The sequence below is a fragment of the Rutilus rutilus genome (assembly GCF_951802725.1).
Source record: "Rutilus rutilus genome assembly, chromosome: 11".
In the NCBI taxonomy this organism is placed as follows: Eukaryota; Metazoa; Chordata; class Actinopteri; order Cypriniformes; family Leuciscidae; genus Rutilus; species Rutilus rutilus.
In genome coordinates, this window is record NC_140216.1 from 16,081,239 (window position 1) to 16,105,922 (window position 24,684).

At 36.5% G+C, this 24,684-nt stretch overlaps 1 protein-coding gene across 8 annotated transcripts in view; it reads right to left on the reverse strand.

The window, feature by feature from the left end:
- Positions 1–11,457, reverse strand: part of epb41a (erythrocyte membrane protein band 4.1a) — a 71,572-nt gene extending 60,115 nt beyond the window's left edge. For all 8 annotated transcript variants that reach the window (XM_084422701.1, XM_084422699.1, XM_084422700.1 and 5 more), the window contains exon 1: positions 11,266–11,457. The gene's annotated coding sequence lies outside the window, so the exon portion shown is untranslated. The remainder of the gene's footprint in view (positions 1–11,265) is intronic.
- Positions 11,458–24,684: the final 13,227 nt, after the last annotated feature.

The window sequence follows — 24,684 nt, forward strand, 5'->3', positions numbered from 1 at the left end:
ATAAAATAATATTCCAGAACAGGGTAGATAATCAAGGTTAAAAAAAATCCGAAATCACACACATTGTACTTCGTTTAAATAAGTAATTTATGACTGTTAAAAAATATGTTCTATGCTATTTAGTATGAATGAATGTGTGAATGTATTCTCTATGTAGACCTACAACATTCATCATGTCGACATTGTTCTGTGACCTACCAAAGCTATGTCAAGACCAATTCCACGACCACGAGTGAGTAAAAGGTGGCTAATTCGTATGAATTTGTACAACCTCACTCGTACGAATTTGTACGATTTGTCTAAACCCCAGTGATTGGTAGGTTTAGGGGCGGGGTCAGGTGTAGGTCATTCGTACAAATTCATACGAATTGGGCAACTCGTAAAATATGTACGATTTAGCAAAAATCGTACAAATTTGTACGAGTGAGATCGAATGAATTCGTGCAAATTAGCCACCTCGTAAAATTTGTACGAATTGCTGTGAGATTGGGTTGGACATACACTATTTGCATCACTTCCCTGCCAAATCCTCTCCCATGGCCTCATGGGACAGTAAAGTGTCCATTGGATATGCATTTCAGAATCTCACCGGAAGTAGTAGGTTATACGGGCACTATTCTTTTACTGTTTTATGGATTTTTGCCTACTATATAGTAAGGAAGTATGAGATTTTGGTTGCAGCCTGTGTGTAACTAATTATAATAGGGTGGGTATAATAGGGGTATAATAGGGCTAATAGCAATAGGGTGTCTGTCAGTTGAATGCGTGTTGCAACGCTCCACATCGGGTGCTTGCAGTGTAAATAACTCAGTTAATAATAATGGTATGATCTAGTTTTGTTTTGCGTCAGTTCCTGATTTGAGACCAGCAGGTGCAGAGCCCATTTTACGACCTATACTGTCTTGTATTCCGCACTGTGTTCGTGGAAAGAGGTAGGCTATAATTCTACAGAAGCCTTCTCATTTTCATGGCCTGAAGGAACAGGTGAGCAGGGTGTGTGGATGTCTGGAAGCTTCCAGTGACATAACAGCAAACAAACACACTGCTCGTTTTCCCGCAGGCCGTCCAATATCTCCCCCAAATCAACGTCATCCTTTCTACAGGCCCTGTCACACCCCTAATATCCTGTTCACCGCCAATATGAGGCCTGTCTACATGCATTTGTGTTACAATGCTTTTGTACGGCCGCTATTAATGTGCGGGGTGGAGGAAGGAGGGGCCGTGGGCGTGACGGCATAGATTTACTGAGACAACAATGACAGAAACAAACACACTGAACTGAGACAGAGACACATTAGACACGCTGAAGTCCTGAACCCTCTCTGAACGCCAGACAACAACACCAACGCTGAGTTTATCAGGAGTGAATGAAAAATAAAAGAAATTCAACAATCAGGAAAAGAAAAGCCAAAGTTCAAATAAGGTATCGGTAGACATAATGTGGTATGTAATAATAAATAAAAGATATTAATGAAGAATGAATGAATAAAATACATAAATGTTACTAATGTAGTAGAAATAATTAAAAAATAAATATTATCGTAATTAAATTTAAATTATTAGATATATACTAACTATACTCCACTCCAGTTATTTTATTATAATAAAATATATAATAATAATAAATAAATATTTGATCAAATAATTAATGTTACAAATCTCTCTCTCTCTCTCTCTCTCTCTCTCTTGGATCCTTTGGCCACTAACACCACTGCACTGACACTAATCCATTCTTAAACATTCTCTCCCCCTCCCCCTCTCTCTCATACACACACATACACAAATGTTGGGTTTTCACGTTTTATGGGGACTTTCCATAATGATGTTTATTTATACTGTACAAATTGTATATTATATCCCTAACCAGAAGACTTCCCCCTCACATAAGACTTTTCAATTTTCAAAAATCATCATTCTGTATGACTTATAAGCTGTTTTCCTCATGGGGACCAAAAAATTAGGGCATTTTTTCCCCATAATGTCTCACACACACACACACACACACACACACACACACACACACACACACACACTTACTTATCCATCTTCCTGCTGCATCTGCCATCCATCAATACACCACACACAGCTCTCTTATCCAAATAACATCACTTTTAACTCTTAAAAATACACATGTGAGCACCATGTGAACCAAAACACACTACTGGGCTATCCCATTATTGATAATGGACACACACAGCTTTATCTAATTACAGCTCTCTAAATTATCCACACACACACATCACAACATCATCCTTAAAATCAACGCAGGCCTGCCCAGTGCCCACGCACAACATCATCCCTTTACACTTCACCTAACCACACACACACACACACACACACACACCATTATCCTCTTATGCATCAAATGCAGAAACACACACTCATTCAATTATATCTCACTGCAACACTTGCAGTTTATTACAGATCACTGCACTCAGATCCCCCCCAAAAAAGTTATTAAAGTTGTTAAATAAAGATTATTAGAGTATGTTTTAAAACAAAAATATATTTGAGTCTTTCTACATGAAAATGTAATGTTTAATTCAATGTGCTATTTGCTGTTTCTTTGGAATTATTTCTTAAATTTACTAGCAATTTCTAACTGAAAAACGTTTCTACACCAAAATGCAGAAGGAAACACTAACACATCTACGGCCATCATCCCTATCTTTCAAACACACACACACACACACACACACACAAATCAGATGGTGCAGCGGCGACAGATGGTGTGTGGGGTGTTTTGGCCTCTCAGAGACTGTGAAAAGTGGACATATGCGAGACCCTTCGCCTCTGACCTGACCGACAACCTCTATAGAGGAATACACACACTTATTGACTCAAAGCAATCCTCATCATCATCACTCTCACAAACACCAAATATCAGATTTCATTTGACACATCATGACTGTTTATCTTTACACATTTATCTTCACGCTAGGGCTGCTCTTTTCTGGAAGAGGAAAGAGTTGGGCTCTATAGCTAAAATAAAATACTTCAATATTCTTCAACCTTTTGATGATATTTGATTTATATTCAATAACTATCACATTATAGTTACAGTAATCAAGTAAGCAGTAAGCACAGTTAAATTTTTTGATCAATGTCAATATTGGCAGAATAATCAGTATATATCAGTCTGTATACAGGCTATCGGCCTATCAATGCTCAGACCAAATTCTGATGATTGACGAAGCAATAACAAGTTTCAAAAGTCACCAACTACAGTATGTGTGGATATTCAATAGTGTAGCATCACTGTAATTAATTAAAGGGGTGGCTGAAAATGATTTCACTTTTCTAACTTTAGTTAGTGTGTAATGTTGCTGTTTGAGCATAAACAACATCTGCAAAGTTACGACGCTCAAAGTTCAAAGCAAAGGGAGATATTTTATTTTAAAGAAACTGCTTTTTAAGGGCTACTCTCAGAAAAAAAGGTACGAAAGCTGTCACTGGGGCTGTACCTTTTTAAAAGGTACATTTTTGTACCTAAAGGGTGCATATTGGTACCTTAATGGTACATATTAGTACCTAAAAGGAACAAATTAGTACCTAAAAGGAACAAAAGTGTACCTTTTGAAAAGGTACAGCCCCAGTGACAGCTTTCGTACCTTTTTTTCTGAGAGGGACTACACAACATTCCTCCCGGGTTAGTGACATCACAAACCCTAAAGTTTACATAAACCCCGCCCCCAGAACACGATAGGCTATATAGATTATCAAGACAGAATATGCTAATCAATGACTGAAGATAACTACACATAAGCTACATAAATTCACCAACTAACCATTCAGAAATGTTGTCACTTCTTCTTGAGTCCCTCCATCTTTCTGACTCTGGTAATGAACATAAAAGGCTAAAAGTTTTTGAAATTTTCAGTGCATGTCTGTGTGAGGTAAAAGGACACAAGCTGTTGTAGCTCCGCCCCCTGTGCAGGGAGCAGCAGCTCATTTGCATTTAAAGGAACAGACACAAAAAACATAGCGTTTTTGCTCACCCTCAAAAAGTGACAACTTTAAAATGCTATATAAAAATATCTGTGGGGTATCTTGCGAAAAGAGCATTATACCACCTCTTTAAAACAAAACAACATTAAACTTCTAGACTATACTCTTTATTTACAAACATTAAGCTAATTTGGAGATTTGGAAACGTTCCAGCAGACACAGATCTGTCTATCAAAAACAAACATTTGAACATTTTCATAGAAATGTATTATATACAGTTTGAAACCATACTCAAGCCAGCTGACTGATGCTGTGTGTCAATAATAAGTAGCCTATGTTGCCCCCACGTCAACAAGCTTGGCCCCCCCTCTGGCCCCCCAAATTTGGAATCGTATCGCACCAAACTATTTTTTGAAACTGGGTGCAATGTGCAGTTTTTCCTGTAGTGGTAGTGATAAAAAGAGTAATTTATTGTGCCATAACATTACATTTTTGAGAAGAAATTGCTCGATGACCAATGCAGAAAAGCGAAATCACATGAAGAGGCTGCGTATTAGTGATGGCCGTTCATGAATGATTTGTCACTCTGTCTGCATTTGCTCAAATAGTTGTAAAATGCAACCGGGGGAATGTCTAATAAAACCATGTAGCACTTTGTGCAACATTCAGCTGTCATTAGATAACTGTGTGTGTTCCTAAATGTATGCTATGACAGCTTTTAAGCTGAACTTAAACATGTGTTTATGACACATTTATTACAAGTTAAAATAGCAGAACAAAGGGTTTCACATATTTGAGGAATTAAAAAAAAAAAATTCAGTATTATCAATGTTAAAAATCTCCATGTTTTTTTTTTAACTCACTGGTACTCTTTGGTCAGTTTTACTTTTTTTTTTTTTTTTTACTTCATCAGAATGGTATGAAACTTGGAAAAGGTTTTGGCACTTGCTATGTGAACACAAAACAAAACAAAAATCATGGACATGATTCAATTCGAAAAGGTTAAATGGTCCTGAAAAAAATAGTCACACTGTGCTTCTCGCGGTCAAAAAATACAGCATTGGAAATGAATGGGAGACAAATTTCATCTAGTGAAAACTTTTGGTACTGCGGCCAAACAAAATCTTCCTAAAAGCAATTTTTTTTGAGATATCAAGCTCAAATTTGAAATACAGCTTGTTTAGATTTATGGCTTTGATAAAACGTGTTTTTGAAAATATATATTTCATATATAAAATTTAAATAGTATTTTTGTGCATTTTTCATAACAATAAATGTAAAATTCTGCAACTTTTTTTTTAAAAGTGCCAAGTGTCGTATTTTAAAAGAAATCAAACTTAAGTCTGTGGTCTAAATCATTCAAGATTTACGACAGTTTAAGTTGGATTTTTTTTTTTTTTTTCAGGTATAGGCTTAAAAATGGAATAAATGGATTATAAATACAGCATAAATATAATTTAGTACCATAAAATCCATTAAAAATACAAAATATGAAATGAAAAACATTATCAAACTAAAATATAGTACATTCATTTCATTGAAATAAATGAAAAATTTTGACCCTCAGTATAATTATCGTCCTTGGTGTGAATGGGCCTTAAGGGAGTGTGAGACTGAGAGAATATGATGAGTGCTGGAAATCTCAGGTTAAATCCCCAGCAATAACAGCTTTAGCACTGGAATGCTGCTTTTTGATTGGCTGGCAGGGTCAGGAGCTGCTGAATGGGCATAAAAATGGGAAGTGCGAACCTCACAAGAGGCAGATGTGCATAGCACTGTGTGACATTACATTTATACACACACACACACACACAAATACATTCACACCTGCAGTGGCACAAAACTGCCGCTTTCAGTTCAGAGGTGAGTTTTAAGACCAAAATCAAAAATACAGACACGAGTAGTTTTATATCACAGTAACGGTATACTGTATGATATGTGTGATGATGCATACAAATCTGTTGTATGACTTCAGATTATTTGGACTATTGTGAAAAAGTTTAGCTTTTTTTGGAGCTTGACAGAATATGTGGAAAAAAGCAATGATTTTGTTTGCCAATAAAGAAAAAGTAATACAAGTTTAGAAATGTCTTTCTTCGAGGTTGGCATGAGGGTGAACTGAGCATAATTTTCATTTTTAGATTAACTAGCTATTCTTTTAAAATGCACATGCAATTTTGGCTCTAGATCAGATACGCAACAAAAATGTCTTCCTCTGGAGGCATCGTCTCATAATCGCTTCTTCTTCATTCATACCTACCACTGATGCCACACTAACAGAGGCACTTTGGGGCTACGGTGACAGTAAACAATTGAAAGACAGAGTAAACAGTGTAGTAGAAAGCCTAAGTGCTGTGCGCTTTTGTAACTGGATGCAGAAAGTGAGCTTAAGACTGGAAAGCAGCTTTAAAATTAATCGGGGTCCTGTGCGGGATTAGAGAGAAGCTCTCTCTCTCTCTCTCTCTCTCTCTCTCTCTCTCTCTCTCTCTCGATGTACTAATGTAGAGAGAGCAAGCATCTGGATCTCACTGTCAGTTGTTGTTGCTCTCACTGTCGTGTTGGTCTCCATCTTTAGATACCCGGTTTTTGCTCACCCTGGGCTCAAGGACAGAAGCCAGCTGTGAATGACCCAGAAAACTCTAGCCTGAGCAAACCCGATTTACATTACTATAGAAATTAGAAACATGGAGACGGTATATCATCTTTTGCCCAATTAAAGCTTAAGTGTGGGGGCTTTTTGTGTTTTTTTTTTTTACGTTTACATATGCTGAGACTGTAAGTAAGCTATTAGCAGGCTGACTTCCTGAATACATTTACATACACTTTAAGTTTCAGTCGGACAAACTAAATAATTGGTCTTTTTAAAATGTCATATAAATGCTTTAGTACGAATAAAATAAAGTCAAACTTACAAACCTAGATAATGTGACTGTAGCTTGGCATTAATTGAACTTTGATTGTGATTGATCTGAAAGAAAGAGCTTTAAATACTTTAAAGGGCTGTATTTATTCCCTTACCGTCATTTTTTCAGGCCAAAAAATATGCTAATAATAGGCTATATGTAGTAAACAGTGCTGCATGAGGAGGATATATTTAAAATATTCCTATATTTTAATGCAAATGCATTTCCAACCATAAAATACATTTTAGGTAAACGCATTTTGGACAATACAAATATATTTATATTTTATAAATATTTAAATATGTTTAATAAATATATTAAAAAAGGAAATAGAAAATCTATTTTAGTAGTAGGCTATATTTTTAACCATTTGTATACATTTTGAAACATATATGAAAATATGTTTTAAAATATTTTTTTGCCATATGGAATCCTTCAAATATTTAATAACATGTCTTATCTATTCCCCGTGTAGCAACACGGAAGTAAGCTATTTTCTGTGATTGTGTGGACGCTTCCGATTAATTTGCCGCCATAGGCAGATAAGGGGAATAATAACCAAATGCTGTAAATGATCAAATAATTTGCACTACAAACCAGTTTGTTTATGATTACGTTAATACATTAAAATAATATAATAACAACTAAAAGTTTGCAATACTAAGCAGCTTAACAGACAGCTAAAATAAATGGAAGTGGGTGAGACCGAAAGCCTTGATACAATCAAGTTACAATGGCCTGTTCTTACGCTAGGAATAAGGTGAATACTTTACCATGAAGACTGTAGCTCTACATTACTACACAAAACCCGCCACAGCCTGATTACAATTACGCATGTAGGCTAATTATAACCAGCAACCTATGTCCATAACCTATGTAACCAGCAACCACGCAGGACATTTTAACAACAACCTAGCAACACCCTCACAACCAACAACCTAGCATTTTGAGTTTTGTAGATCAGCACCACTCACGTTTTCTTACAGGGGAGTGGACCTATTATGCAAAATTCACTTTTATGAGGAGTTTGAACACAGATATGTGTGTCCACAGTGTGTGTAAACAACCAGCCTATAATAATAATAATAATCCACCCAGTCCTTTTTTATAATCCCTATAAATCATAAACAGTCTCTCCGAACGAGCGGTTCCAGATTTCCCCCTACTCTTATGTGAGTGTAAGCCCCGCCCACGACTGGTGACAATCTGCCCTATTAGCTTAGCTCCTCCCCTGATTGAGCTGTACACAGTCCGCCATGGTTTATCTCCTCGCCAGAGCATTTAACAGCAGCATTCAAGTAAGAAATGTAGGCTATTCTCATTAAAGCTACTAGTTATTTAATCAGGGAAGTGAGTGATTTTCAGTTTTTCTTTTGTTGTTTGGTTCATATTAACAGCAGTAGGTACTGTATATTACGCTGCTTTCACTTTAATACACAGATCTAGGCTAATGTACACATGAGATTTATTTCCCTGCTGTTTACATTCACAGACATAACATGTTTGTGAACTTTGTGTGTTTTTGACATAACCTTGTGTGCATTTGACAGTTTAAGTGCAATAAGATGTGTAAGAGAAATCAGTTTGTTTATTTATTTATTTATTTTTTAAGATTTATTTTTGCCTTTTATTAGGATAGGACAGCAGCTAGACAGGAAGTGAGGGGAGAGAGGGGACGGGATCGGGAAAGGTCCACAAGCCGGAACTCGAACTCGGGTTGCCCGAAGCACAACGGCGCTACATATCGACGCACTTGCCCACGAGGCTATCGGCGGATTCAGCGCCAACGAGAAATCAGTTTAATACTCAGGACGCGCCGTCTGACAGACAGCTTTCTGTGCGTGTGCTTTGGATGTGAACTGTTAGAAGTTTAAACTCTTATGGCTTTAAAACACATGCAGATAATTAACTTTCATGATGATGAAAAGAACTGCAATGTCACATGAGCGTGACCGCGATAGAGATGATAATCAAATCCAAACAGATGTCTTAGTTTTTGGCAGCGTATCGGAGGCAGGAGCTGTACAGGCTCCGCCCTCTTCTGGAAAATGGGGTGGGGAGCAGCAGCTCATTTGCATTTAAAGATACATACGAAAACAGCATGTTTTTCCTTCCACTTAAAAAATGGTATAATAAATGATCAGTTTTTTTGTTTTGTTTTGTTTTTTTGCTGAAACTTCACAGACACATTCTGGGGACACCTGAGATTTATTTGGCTTATATTACATCTTGTAAAAAGGGGCATAATATGTCCCCTTAAAAAGTCAGAAAAATTCCATTTGGTGCCATTAATGGTGCCAAAATTACACAATTTACCTTTAAAGACCCAAAATTTAAATACACACAAGCTTCCAGTAAGACAAAGATTTGATAAACCAAATTAAAGAAGCCAATTTTCAGAAAACTGCTGATAGACAGACCAAATGTGACCAAACTAACAAGATTGAGAGGTTCCTCTTGGGACCACCGAAGGGTAAGTGGCTTTTCAGGAGGCGTAAACTTGCACACACACTGGGGCTCAGGAGGATATACTCAGAACAATCAAACCAATCAATGACCACATGGTCGCACAGGCCGCCACAGTGCACCTGATCTCCATGGACACAAAACGGATGGGGGCGGTCACTCGAGGCAGCGAGAATAAAACAGACATACAGAAGCAGAAAGACACAACGGAGAGCAGAAAGACAGGAAAAAGAAGAACCTGAAAACGTAACAGAAGAAGAAAATGAATCAAAATGTACGAAGAAACTTGATTTAGGGGAATAAAATGTTCGCAACTTATAGGGCTGCGTTTCACAAAAGCATTGTGAGCTTTCGATCGTAGAGACCATTGGGTGCAATCTAGCCTACTTGGAATTTTGAGAAACGCAGCCCAGATCAATGAGAAACCCAGGGCCCTGAACAATAACACTTCAGCTATTAACACTACAGGTGTGCATGGGCTACTGAACACACATAAGAACTTATAATGTAATTCTGCTAAGAATGTCTAATTCAGAATCACCAGCAGCGCAAAACACACACACCCTGATGAACCCTGGTGGTGTGTTAAACTACCATCTGGACTGAATTGCATTATATGCAGAAGTTGTAGGGCCATCAACACACGTCAGGAAAGACCTTAAAAGGAACCATAACTGTGCCTACTTCGCATTCACTTATAAACAGATATTCCTGAGTGCCTTTGCTGCATGGCAGAACAATAACAAAGACCATGCAAAGAACATGCGCGTTCAGAAATCACATCAGAGAGAACATTGTTCAATCAAAAGGAAAAGGCGCTTTTTATTACACATCTCTGTCATTTTTTTTTTTTCTTCTTTATACAAATACATAGGAAGGCTTACAGCACATCCAATTTATAAATGGGGTTTGATTGCATAACATTTCTGAATGGGCACAAGCTGAGGCTAAAGCCTCAGAAACAAAGTGAAGGTAGCTATTAAAATAACAAGGCCTCTGGGTTTGAATGAAATGCAATGCAAAGTATCCAGAAGTCACAGCATATGATCTGTTGACTTCAAGACTGTTAGTCTTTATGATAGATCCAGTGTCACAGGGCCTCTAAATATCATAATATCAGCTTTGCAGTTCTCACACAGACTGATGATGCACTGTATAAAGTGAAACTGTGCAAAATCTGATCTGTAACTAATTTTTTTTTTTTTTTTTTTTTTTTTTTTGATGTAATGCAGCCAGGTTTATTCTGTCATATTAAATAATATTGATTCAATCAATAACAAGTTTAGAAAGAAAGAAAGAAAGAAAGAAAGAAAGAAAGAAAGAAAGAAAGAAAGAAAGAAAGAAAGAAAGAAAGAAAGAAAGAAAGAAAGGCAACTTGAGCGCCTTTTAATGTGAGGATAGATTATCTAATTATCTAACCGCGTTATGCACAACCATCTTTAGTAATAAACACTGACATAGCAATATAATATTGTTTACAGTAAATACACCTGCATGAAGTACACATACGCTTTATTCTGATACAGCCTCACGGGATCATTTCCCACGACACGACACGACCGAACGGACATAAACTACACAGAAATGAACCCTTTTCCTGACGTACATTGTTGTATACTAAATCAAAGCGCATAAAAATGAAAACATTTGCCATGAGTGTCTTAAACTATCCAACATATGCGAGTATACGGACAGCCGGCCAACAGTGCACCGAAACAAAACAATAAATCAGAGCGCTCATCAATCGACTATAACTTTAAAACGTCTGTAGTTTTTTGACAGCTGTCTATCAAAATGCTTTGATATTGAAAAAGCATAGTGCGTGAGCAGGTGCGCGTGAATGGAATGTCTGAAAATGGCGCCGAATGTGAAAAAAAAAATGTCAACATATTCCCGTCCTCGCGAGCATCACACAATACATAATCCAGCAGCAAGATTCCCCTCTTACCTTTCCCTTAATTCATCAACGGGTATAGAAGTAATCCACTACAAAATATCCTGAAACCGCTTTTCCACAGATATCACACAAGCAAAACCATGTACAAAATTATCCAACCTTTTTTTAAAACGCTGTATAGATTCTAGTAAAAAGGGGGGGCTATCTATGCAATGAGCCAAGCGTATTTGTAAAAGCGACCAATGGGAGGCGAGCAGAGGTAGACATGAGCCAATCAGATGTGAGATCACTGAGCTTCGGTCCCTGGCGCTAAGGCTGCAGCAGCATCGTAACCAAGGAGACTTAGAAACGGGATCGACTGGATTCGTTTTGTAACTGTTTAATTTCAGATGCTACTTTGTTTCCAAATTAGGCATGACCGACTAAAAAAGGAACAACATTTGATCAGCTTTTAGCGTATTACTGTTTATCTCCCATATCAAATGCGTTACAAATTTCAGGTGAAAAAAAAGTGTTTAGTGTTTGACTCAACTGGATGATTTTAATCTCAGAAACTTACATTCTGGTTATGCTGTTTTGTGATAGTGAAATCAACTTCCACTGAAAATGTAAATATCTGGTCTCACTTTATATGTGTCTTTAACTTCTATGTAGCCTACTAACATTTCAGTTAAATTTGATACAATTTGATCATTCAATACAATGCAGTTATTGTGTACATAGGCTACATGTTTTTACATTGTACCTTTTTTTTAAACTACTTCTTGACAGAACCTGAGAAGTCGGTGCCAGCTGTTATTACAATAACAGACATTTTCATTTCAAAGTCTGAAGTATTGTCTCTTGGTGCATTTGGCAATATTAATGCCTTGTTGAAGTGGTCAGTTGAAGGGTTCTGTTATTTGGGAATTCATGTCCCTGCAAACTTAAATAGGCTATAACATCTTAACGTGACGTAAACTGTGGTAAACAAAAACAAGCTGTCCGTGTTACAACATAAGTATACATTTAAGTACTGAGTAATCATAATTAACTACATGTCTTACTTGTCAGGGTTGGGCTGAGGGTGTGGTTTAGCGTTAGTTGCATGTAAATATGCACAATTTATACTACTTACTAAAGTAACAGTAGTCAACATTTGAAGTGGATCAAAAAAGTACATCGAAGTACATCTAAGACTAGAATGGGTTTTGTTCAAAATTCATGTATAACTTTGATGAAAGGTTAATCCACTTCAAATGTTGACTACTGTATATGTAACAAGGACACTGTAAAATAAAGTGTTACCATCCACACCTAGTAATTTTTTTATGTAAGTACATAGTGGTTAAAGACACTTAATATATATTATGTGTGTGTGTGTGTGTGTGTGTGTCATATTTTATTTTTATTTATTTTTTATCTTTTTATGGAAAAAAAATTAAATGAATTAGTGCCACACATCTCAGATAAAAACTATCTGGTGTAGTTCGGGGTTCAGATTCATCAGATATATGAGGTTTCTCCTGCTATTAATGGACATATAATGTCTTCATAGGATTGTAAATCTCAGCATTTTATCTAACCACACAATAATCATGACTGGAGGGTTGGGTGTGTTCCCTCTGCCCTCAAAACAAGCCATCATCCATCACTACTAGTAAATAATGCATGATGGTGCCGCCCTAGTAACTGCACAAACAAAAAGTGCATGTGCACTTTTGTTTGTTCACATTTAGGCCTATTTGTTTTGTAAGCATTCAGCCAAGAATAATAATAAAATAAACATTTTCACAAATATGTATTATTGTTTTTGTTAAAATCTAAGAGGGACCTATTCAGTAGCAGGACATCACTGAACCTTTTGTGTCTCTTAAAACAAAACTTGATCCTTTATCAGTGGCTGGTTTCATAATAGAATATGGATCCCTGTCTGTCACTTTCTAATGTGGTTTCCCACATCAGGAGCATTGGCCCTTCAAGTTCCCATGGATAATGTAAAGGACAGGTGCTTTGCAATACATCTGCTAAAACAAAGTGACAGCACCAACCAGACAGTCAAAGTCCCCAGAGATGGTCGCGACAGAGAGGAGACACACACACCCCACCCCACCCCACCCCGTCCCTCTAGAACCTTCTGCATCTCCTCCCCACCCCCAGATCTTCTCCATTAACAGCTGTGATAGTGGGCACCAGCTGGGCACGAAACCCCTAATTACTGCTCTGTCAACCACCACAGCATTAGTCAAATATCTCTAACCTATAGGAGACCTCCAACTGAATGAATGATGTCATGTCAGACATGCTCACACCAATATGGCCAAGAGATTTGGGGATCGTTAGTGCAGCCAAAAATTGTTGTTTCAAACACAACCCATTACACCCATAATCCATTACAGGGATAGGGTCTTTAGTCATAGCATTAACTTATACACATAGTAATGAAGATAACACTTTTGTAATAACTATCATAAATAACATGAAAATACAGAAAGTAGAAATAAAATAAAAATATAATGAGTATTACGCACAACAAAAGCATTGATGGCATTACAATGTACAATGTCCCTGTGTTTTCATATGTCAAAGATTGGACCTATTTGCATTGTAAATTGTGCAATGTTCATCATAACTGTTCATATAAAAAATAACAATAATAAATGTGGATGTATATTTATTAATAATATTATAAGCATTATTTTATCTTAAAGTCCCCCTGCAGTCAATAGTTTTATCCCTTAAAACTCATCTTTGATCTCCAAAATGACATATTTAAGTGTTTTTTACTTGATTTTTTTATTTTTATTCATGCCTTAGCTTGAATGTAACTCGAAAACCCTTGCTTCATTTAGTATACGCAATTCTATGAATATGCAAATCAGCCCCGCCTCCACTCACTCACGACAATCACTCGTTGGCGTGATTGGTTACAAAGTAGTTTGTGACGTCAGAAACACCAGCGATTTCAAATCGCGTTTTTGAGACTGTATTTGGTTCAAAGCAGTTTTAAAGAGAAAATACTCAGCAATGGTGTTGACTTATGAATTTGCACATGGTTTGTCTTAAAGCATATTAAAGACACTACATAGACATATAAACAACATTAAAAGCTTGATTTTCACCACAGGGGGTCTTTAAAACTGTGACACAATGCATGTTGACTTGTATCTGTTGTCATTTCTGTTGTCAGCTCAGTTGTTGTTAAATAGGCTAATATCTTATCCAGGATTTCCAAGAGACTCGAGGATTTCATTGCTCAGAGGTAAGATAGAATAAGTCATAGTTGTAAGACAATAACAAAATATAAAGTTTAACAGTTGGGCATCATAAAAAATGTTAATCTTAAATTAAATAAATATTAAATATATAAATATTTTCTAATTAAAAAATATATTTTATTTATCAAATAACTGTATAATAAATGTTATCACATCATATATTGTTAATTATGAATTATATAAATATAAAATCGTGTTTTTTTGTTGGAAATGTTATTCAAAAGTGCGTACCACACACACACAAAAAAGGCTGATGTGATGAAAACATCCACAGTAAATAGTCTCTTCCTCTGGGTGTTTTTGAGTTTCACTGTTTCTTCCTGGGATAATGTTTTTTTCTTTCTGTTTGCCTGTTGTTAATCCAGAGCTCAAGCCAGTGACCACCTGTTCCTCCATTTCCCCATCAGACTCTCTGCTGCCATCTGCTGACATTATGTAAAACTACATGGGAACTAATACTTGAATGACATTTTTTGAATCTTTATTTCACAAGATGAAGTTATCCTGCATGATAAAAAAAGATGCATTCCTTAGATAATGTAGAGAAAAATGAATAAAGAAATGTGCTTGATATTTATCAAGGAAACCCATTTCCTCGTTGCTATGGATTAAAACTATTTTCACCCTATATTTGCAATATTTCCAGTTTTTCAAAGACAGAAATTCTGCATATATTATACACTGTCAATATAAAATGACCATATAAAACAAAATGACTGGCATTGACCCAAACATTCATATACCGCATAGCTTCCTAATGACCTGCAGTACACATTCACACTCAAAATAAAGCTTAGTGTGTACTGATACACTGATTTATCATATCACTAATGGTCTGAAGAAAATATGTATACAGTAAATGCCAAAAGATCATTGCAAAGGTGAAGGTTGACACATTGAATCTCTTCTTTGGCTGCGTGTTTAGCCATGAAACACATAGATGACTCAATCATAAAACCCTCAGTCCTACTGTGAGGTGTCACAATGAAGTCAGGCAAAACATCAATTCAAAAAAGGAATGTGATTTAATCTTTAATGCCTTATTTTAATTAAAAACAATAATAATGAATTTAATTAGAATTTCTGAAAGTACAAACCCTTTTTCTTGAGCAGTGTCTTGTAAAATATCTCATTGCACTCTTTTTATCTATCAGTTGTTCCCGGTTACCATCATCTGTCAGTGTCCGAAGAGTGTAAAAAGCTTTTATAGTGATGTGATAACCTTTTCAGCGTGAGGTTTTGTGTTTCAGGCCTCATCTCTGCCAGCACAGATAAGAGATTTACAGATCTCAGATATCTGATCTAATTCTCAGTACAGTGTCAACTGTCTGTCTCAGACAAAAGATTGATATTGGTACTTTCTGAATCCCTGTTTTAAAAGCAATTTCTTTACTTTGTGAGCAAATGTGGAGTTTATTGAGGGAACCGTGATGTGACCTGAAACAATGAATCACCAGTCTTTGTTCTGCTGAGCTTTGCAAATCTCAATATAAATAAAGGAAGTAATATGACAAACTCACCACAAATCACACCGAGTCATTTCCAGCAAAATCATCAGCCAATGAAGGATAATCCAATCCAGGATGCGAAAGATAAAAAAGAGAGGCAGAGAAAACATATCAGCAATACATATACAGCCAGATATAAAAGTGTATTTAAACTTTAGTTTAACTTTTATACAAGTCCAATCAAATTTATCTGTCACTTAGTAGAAGTTGACATGCATTCATTAAAAAAACTAAAGAACCATGAACAAAATTACTGAATGTAAAAGAAAACAGGACACCAACTTAATGATTCGCTTGCAAAGAGTAGTATAAAGATTTTTGTGCGCTGAATTACTGGCTGCAGATGAAACTATTGAAATTCAAAAGACATTTGGAAGACATTTTGAATACTGAATTTTGAATTTTCTTGCACTTCAAGGTAATATATTATTAAAATATTCATTTTGATATCAAAGACGTTTTCGTTATCTTTTGTACAAAGAATCATTGACGTCAAGGCCGCACATTGTCCACAATGACATTCAAAGGCCACATGACTTTTCAAGTCATTCGTAATTTATTTGATAAGGATTTTTTTTTTGATATATTTTACTAACTATTTCTACACCAAAACATAGTTTAGGACTTGTCATAACTTAAAGAATGTATGTTTATTATAAAATGTCCAACAATGACCATTCTCTCCACCTCAGAAGACTGAAAAAATGGAAGACAGAAGAGAGAAGAGAGAGTGAAAATATGAGCTAGCTCTCTATAAATACTTTTTCTTGCTCTTATCACTCATAGTAAGGTTCAATATTTAATGTTGCCGAGAATGAAACCAAACTCCCATTAAGCTCATGTTTCATTATCATGATGCTAGCTGCTCATCTCTACGGCCTATCTTGTTCCCCTGAATTCTATTTCCAGAAGATAATGAAGACCATGATTTGATCCAAAAGAGCATGATATGAATGACATACCAAGAGGTAGATTTATAGAGAAAAATAACTCAACTTAAACTCTGCTCCAAAGGCTACTTTTCATCAGAATAAAAAAGGTACAGTAATCCTTACTGTGAAAAACAAAATGTGTTGACAGAACACTTAAACAATGGAAGTCTATGGGGCATTGTGTTTTCATTGTTTTTTAGTTTTTTTTTTTTTTTGGTAATTTACACAGAATGCATACAGACGGTAGAGTTAATACTGACTTTCTGGTACAGGTGACAAAGTGCCATCGTTTGCAATATTGCTTACAGTATTACACATGTCTAATAAACATTGTGTAAAAGAAGTGCACTTAATTGTATTGAAGGTGCGCAGACTACAGTGGTGGTCAAAATTGATGGCACCCCTGATAAATATGATAAAAAATGGCTGTAAAAAATAAATCTGCATTGTTTATCCTTTTGATCTTTCCTTCAAAAAATTTGCAAAAATCTAACCTTTCATTGAAGTAAAAGAATTGAAATTGGGGGGTAAATCACATTATGAAATAAATGTTTTTCTCCAAAACACGCTGGCCATAATTGTTGGCACCCCTAGAATTTTTTATGAGAAAAATATATCTGAAGTATATTCCCATTAATATTTACCTTTTTTAGCACACCAGGGTGACTAGGAACATGAAACTGTCCAGCTATGACTTCTTGTTTCACAGGAGTTTAAATATGAGGAAACGCAAAGGCCAAATTCCCTGAATCATCCATCACAATGAGTAAAACCACAGAATATAGTTCTGATGTGCAGCAAAAGATTGTTGAGAATCACAAAATAGAAAGTGGCTCTAAGAAAATATCTAAAGAATTGAAAATCCCCATTTTGACCATCAGGGCAATAATTAAGAAGTTATAATCAACTAAAGATGTTACGAATCTGCCAGGAAGAGGACGTGTGTCTATATTGTCTTAATGGACGGTGAGGAGGAAAGTTTGAGTGGCCAAAGACTCTCCAAGGATCACAGCTGGAGAACTGCAGAGATTACTTGAGTCTTGGGGGTCAGAAAGCCCCCCAAAAAATGATCAAACAACCCCTACATCCCCACATGTTGTTTGGGATGGTTTCAAGAAAAATGCTCCTCGCTCCTCCAAAAATAAACTCCAGCATATTCAGTGGTCAGACACAACTGGATCTTCAAAAGGGACCGGATTCTGTGGTCAGATAAAACGAAAAAAAGGGCTTTTTGGCAGCAAACCCAGCAGATGTGTTTGGTGCAAACAGGGATGAAGAGTACCCCATGCCTACGGTTAAATATACTGCTGGATCTTATATGTTGTGGGCCTATTTATTTGCTGGAGGTCCTGGACATCTTGTTCAGATACATGGTATTATGGATTCTAGCAAATACAAACAGATAAAAAATCAAAACCTGACGGCCTCTGCTAGAAATCTTATAATGGGCCGTGGTTGGATCTTCCATCAGGACAACGGTCCAAAACAAACATCAAAATCAACACAAAAATGTGAGCACAAAATGAAGCTTCTGCCATGACCGTCACAGTTCCCTGACCTGATGAGAGGAGTGAACTGAAGAGGAGAAGCACCAACATGGATCTGGGAATCTGAAGGATCTAGAGAGATTCTGTATGGAGGAATGCTCTCTGATCTCGTCAGGTGTTCTCCAAACTCATCAGGCATTATAGAAGAAAACTCAGATCTGTTATCTTGGCAAAAGGAGGTTGCAGAAAGTATTTAATAACAGGGTGCACTGTAAAAAATTTGCTGTAGTTATGCAGCTGTTTGCCAGTAACTTACTGTAGATTTAAATTTATGCTATTTACTGGCAACAGTTTGTTCAAAGTTAAATGAACATTAAACATTAACAAGTCTTTGTCTTTACAGAATAAAACTATAAAATAACAATCTAATGCAAAGCATTCTGGGAACCAGAATCTTCATCAACCTTTTTCTGTTTTTTTTCCTTCAGATTTTGTTTCCCAGAATGCTTTGCATGAGGATGTTATTTTAGTTTTATTCTGTAAAGATAAAGACTTGTTAATGTTTAATGTTCATTTAATTTTGAACAAATTGTTGCCAGTAAATAACATCAATTTAAATCTACAGTAAGTTACTGGCAAGTAGCTGCCAGTAATACTGTAATTTCTACAGATTTTTCTAACAGTGTGCCAACAATTATGGCCAGCGTGTTTTGGAGAAAAACATTTATTTCATAATGTGATTTACCCCCACTTTCAATTCTTTTACTTCAATGAAAGGTGAGATTTTTGTGAATTTTTTTGAATGAAAGATCAAAAGGATAAACAATGCAGATTTATTTTTTACAGCCATTTTTTATCATATTTATCAGGGGTGCCATCAATTTTGACCACCACTGTATGCTTGCACCGCACATTCTCTAAAATCACCCAACCTCACAGGGGATGTGTTAACACTGTTTTAGCAATGTCACCACTAGAAATACTATAGGGCAATCAAAATAAAAATGGGTTGCATCATTTTACAGCCACTAGCCAGACCCCATCGAAAACTCGCCCTCAAGCATTAGCTCACATAAGGGCATGCTACTCCAGTAAGAGTACTGCACTTTTCACCGCGGCCGTCACTAATGCCGGGGACTCACTCATAAAGACAGTCTTTGTCGCCATCTAATGGCGATATAATGTAACTTCTGTTGCTGTTCACGGTCAGGATGGGACTATTTTTTCCAGCGGGAAAATTCGCTTCGAGTTGTGCCTAACAACGCCCTTCAGCCGTGACTTATTCACGATACAACACAGCCTCTCGTACCTTATTGCTTACATACTTAATTTTCACAATTTTATTTTGTAAAATAAATGCCTCTTGGTCCGATGCAATCCATATGTGTTTATGCATGGCTTGATTGTCCAAAAACGTGTTAGAACCAAAGAACCAGAAAACGATCATAAAATGATGTTAATTATGCTAAACATTGGCGGCCGGTCAATAGGGGGTGCTAGCAAGAGAAGAAGGCTACTTCAAAATGTTAAAAATAAGTTCACTTCACTTTTCTCCGTTGAATCCAATGGGGTCGCTGTGTCCATTTTTTTTACTGTATTAGACCATAGACAGTAAAAGAAATGGACACAGCGACCCCATTGGATTCAACGGAGAAAAGTGAAGTCAATTAGAAGCACTCACTCACTTCCTGATGGCTGACCGTATTGCACAGACTCAAACTGAGCTTGACGACGTAGATGTGACGTGAGCAACCTGTCTGTCTTCTAGTAGCTGTGCCAAGAGAAATCTGAATCATTTCCTTCCGAAACTTGCAGAGACGGAGATCGTGAGTGTCCATGAGCTAGGAGCAGGAGCAACTTTTGCTAAGTATTCTGATGAATTATTTTGTCATTTTGCCTCCACGTCCCCCCGATTGCCCGCGAGCTTCTCCTCCTGTCCATACGGTAATTTATCTACTGTGCGACAGAGAGTCGCGTGGTTATGATGCAATCGTTAGCCTATTTTTACAAAAACTGCTTCTACGGGCCATAACGTAAGATACAAGGAAATTGAGCCTTTTATACATTTTCGTGTTTCTTTAGAAATAAATAATGGACAAATGGAGTCTTTAAACGCCTCAGATGTAAAGTTATTCGCTGTCAAAGTGACGACAAAATGAATGGGAGTCAATGGAATGCTAACAGCAGGTGGGGGTCTGCTAATCAATGGCGGCACCCAGGGAAGCTTCAGTTTTTTATGAAACATTGCCCCCCTGGGTCTATGTAGGTCAGTAAACTTTTGAAACTTGTGACTTGAGGCTGAGCTCTAATTGGCTTGTTTCAGATTGTCCCTCCCTCCTTTGATTTTAGCGAATCAATATTGTTGATTCATGTGATTGGACCATTCTCGACATTCAAGTAAGCGCAATATCTCTTCCTATATGAAAGTAAATTCGGTTTTATTTTTACAAAAATACTTTTACAAGGCATTCAAATGAATAAAAAAAATAGCTTTGACGGACTTGGCAAGCTAGATGTGATGTAAGTCATGCCTTTTATTGGTTTCCCTATTTGCAATTTCAAATTTCCTTTTTTAGTCCTTTTTTTTTACTAGTCAATTTATTGAGCAATTTTCACAGTCTTTAAACTGAGATCTTAGAAATGATTTGTTATCCTGTGTTTCCCTCTTGTGGGCAACATTAGTATTATAGCCTTCATCTTTGAATCACATATAAATGGCTGATTTAAAAAAAAAAAATTATTACAGATTCTTTAATGGTTATTTTATTACTGAAAATATACACACATTAAACTCAAATTCACTGATTTGTGGCACCTTATTTCATGCTATATCAGTTGACTTTTCAACTTCCATTTTTTAGCTAAGGAGTAGTGATACATTATTATATCACATTAAATTAAATTCAGTCTGACTCCCACCTCCCCCCCAAAAAAAGGCTGGTGCTTTTTTTAGCACCAGCCGCCACTGCTAAAAATGAAAGACTGTGTATAATATCCGACATGAAAGGACAGAACAATAACTATATGATTACAATGTCAACCCTTCAAAAATAGTGAATATGACAATCAGCATTCAGCCTTAAGAACTTAATATTCATCTCAGTTGTTTTTTTCTCTAGACAAACCACTTCACATCCCATTACATTTCAATAACATCTTCAGACATGCAGACGACAGTGAATGTGATTTCATCAAGTAGCCTACAACATGTTCCTGGATCAACATCTTTGTTGATCCTGGAACAACATTCCAAACAACCAATCAAATTTGAGGGACAAGTTTACAGTTTATGTCAAGTTTAGACTTACAACCAGCGTTAGGTGCTTCTACATCAGTGTTATTCACCCATTATTTCCCTCTGATTTAAGGGATAAGTTATGGGTAATGTTAGGTTTAGGGGTAAGGATTGGGTTAGGATTACATTTTTGTACTGAAATGTTGTTCCAGGATCAGCAAAATATGTTGATCCAGGAACATGTCTTACTTGGAAAAATCACGGTGACCTGCAGACAACATAGCTATTATTGGACTAAATAACAAATAAATAACAATGCTGTGCATGTGCACATCATTAAATCAGCACGAAGATAACATTCAGACATTAAAAAACACTATAAAGCATGCACTGTGTACATACATTGTTTATTTCAAGCTTATTCTTAAATCTGTTGTAGCACCAAAATCCCATTAAAAGATCACCCATACAGACTTACCACCACCTCCAGCTCTGCAATTTATGAAACAATGCCCACCTGAGCATCTCTCTTTAATAACAGTTTTACCCCACTACAATTTCTACTTTGAAAATAATATACCTCCTGGTTATGTATGCCCAGACCCCAATGCACCTGCACTTCAATACATTACATAACATGTTCATATAACATGCACTCTCAGAAAAAAATGGCCAAACCTTCTACCTTTAGCAGTATAACAGCTTGTCACTGGGGCAGTATAAAGGGGCATCTTTGTGCCTTGCCCATTAAAGTTCATAGTATCACTTTAAGGGTAGGCTACATACATGAGGTACAAAGTTGTCCCTTAAAGGGTACTGACCCAGTGATAAGCTATTGTAGCCCTAAATGTAATTGTTGCACATTTTGATTAAACATTTTGAACATCGTGAACAAGCATAACAAGCATTTTGTACATTTGTCATGTGTTTCTCTGTGTATGTATCTTTTTGATTGAAACTGAGTTGTTTACTACACAGTAACGCAAAGCAAAAACTCTCTGGTCATTAATGATACATTTTGTCCAACCTTCTCCAGTTCTCCTTATTTTCCCTATATTTTGTGATGTAACATTAGACCATGTTTCAAAAGGGTTATGGGCATTTAAAAAGTTGTTGTAGCCTATGGATAGGCCTACATCAATCCAATTTTCAGGGCTTGGTGAGCCAGTTAGTGCCATTGCGATTTGGGGTTTAATTTCAAATACCTTTTGCCAGCCACATCTTATGATAGCATAGCATCATAATTCACACCATTATGGAAACAAAATCAGATAGTCCTGTGACCTTTTAATGTCATGTAGCCTCTATAACACTTTTGGTTGCCTCAACCAATGATTTTCGTCATAAACAGAAGATCCATGTACAAAATGCCAAAAGCAGCTGTAAAACAAAATCAATCTAATGAACAATAACTTTTTTCTTCTTCTCCATTGAGCACGTTTAAATCCACACGACATTTTGGGGAGAGGGTCGAGATATTGCTCATTTCTCTGCAGTACGATAAATAACACCATAATAATGCATATTACATAACTTACAAATACTGACACGGATATAAATGGAGCCACATGCCTCAGATATGTTTTTTTTTTTTTTTTTTACACGACTGCAACTAACCGAAAGTGCGTGGTCGGATATTACGAAATAAAACAAAATTACAACAGCAATTTAGCACGACTTCGAAATGACAGATCTCACGGCAGCATAATGCAGTAACAATAACCGTGCTAACAATGAGCAGAATGTCTCTATCTGTTTCCGTAATAAATCCAGCTAAAAGTGTTTTATTTAGATCCGTTTAATGCACGCGCTGATCCAGCTGACAGCGCGACCGCTCTAACGGTCACTGCTGTAACTATAGCAACATTATCCGTCAATCAGCCTCACACACTTTACACCTCAGAAATAGCCAGTCGCACCTGCTGTCCTCGAAATAGCGATACTAGTCAGTGATATTTATCTTCATTATTCTGACCAGCCGGCTTAAATGGCTAACCCAGAAGTGTTTACCTGCGGCAAAGAAAAGGCGCTGTCCTTTCTCCCTGTGCGGTGGTTTTCCAGTAGCCTATAATATTGTTGTCGACGCTGTGCTCTTTCGTAGGCGAGCGTCACAGCTCTTCTCTGGTGATGCCCCCTTAATGTTCAAATCACGATTCCTTTTCTGCGGTGTGGGTTATGTAGTGGTTAAACATCTGACTGGGAAAATGGTTGTATATTCAAATCCCAGCAGGGTTAATCTATGAACTAAGTAGCCTATGCTACTGAGCCCTTGATCAAGACATTTAACCTTTGGATACTCTAGGAGGGAGTATGCCTATGTGAAATTTCCAACAATATCAAAAGAAAGAATGAAAGTATAATGAAAGTGAAGCCTTTATTCATTCATTCAGAATTCATGAATTTTTGCATTGTGACGTTTATCATATGTCAAATGGATGTTAAAGGTAACAATTATGTCCAAATTGATTCACTCTCCTGTTGTTCCAAAGACTTCTGTTCACAAATGAAGATATGCTATATATAGCTTAGGCTATTTTTAATATTCTCATCATTTTGTCCATCCACTGAAAATCTGCACAACCAAAATTGTCAAGCTTCAAAAGTTCGAAACAACATTGTAAAAGTAGCCTAATCATGAGGCAGTTTAACAGAAGTCTATACTTATGAAACAATGTCATTGATGCACTATAGATGCCATTTTGTAATATAAATAGGCCTAGATGCGTTCACACTGAAAATTAAAAAAAAAGAAAAAGTGCAGGTCATTCCCAGGATGATGCATTTAATTAACTGGGGAAAAGAAATGTGGAATGATGGACATTTCACTCCTCATACACTAGAGGGTTGACTACATTGTAGTGCATAGTGTACAGTACAGTACAACATTTGGAGCACAATTACTGTAGTGACTGTTGTTATGTTTTGGCCAAACTGGCCCCATTTACTTACATTGTAAGTGTCATATAACCTCCATTTTATTTATTTATTTTCATTATTATTTTCTTAAAGGATGGACAAATAGCAACAAATGTGTGTGGTAGCCACTGTCTC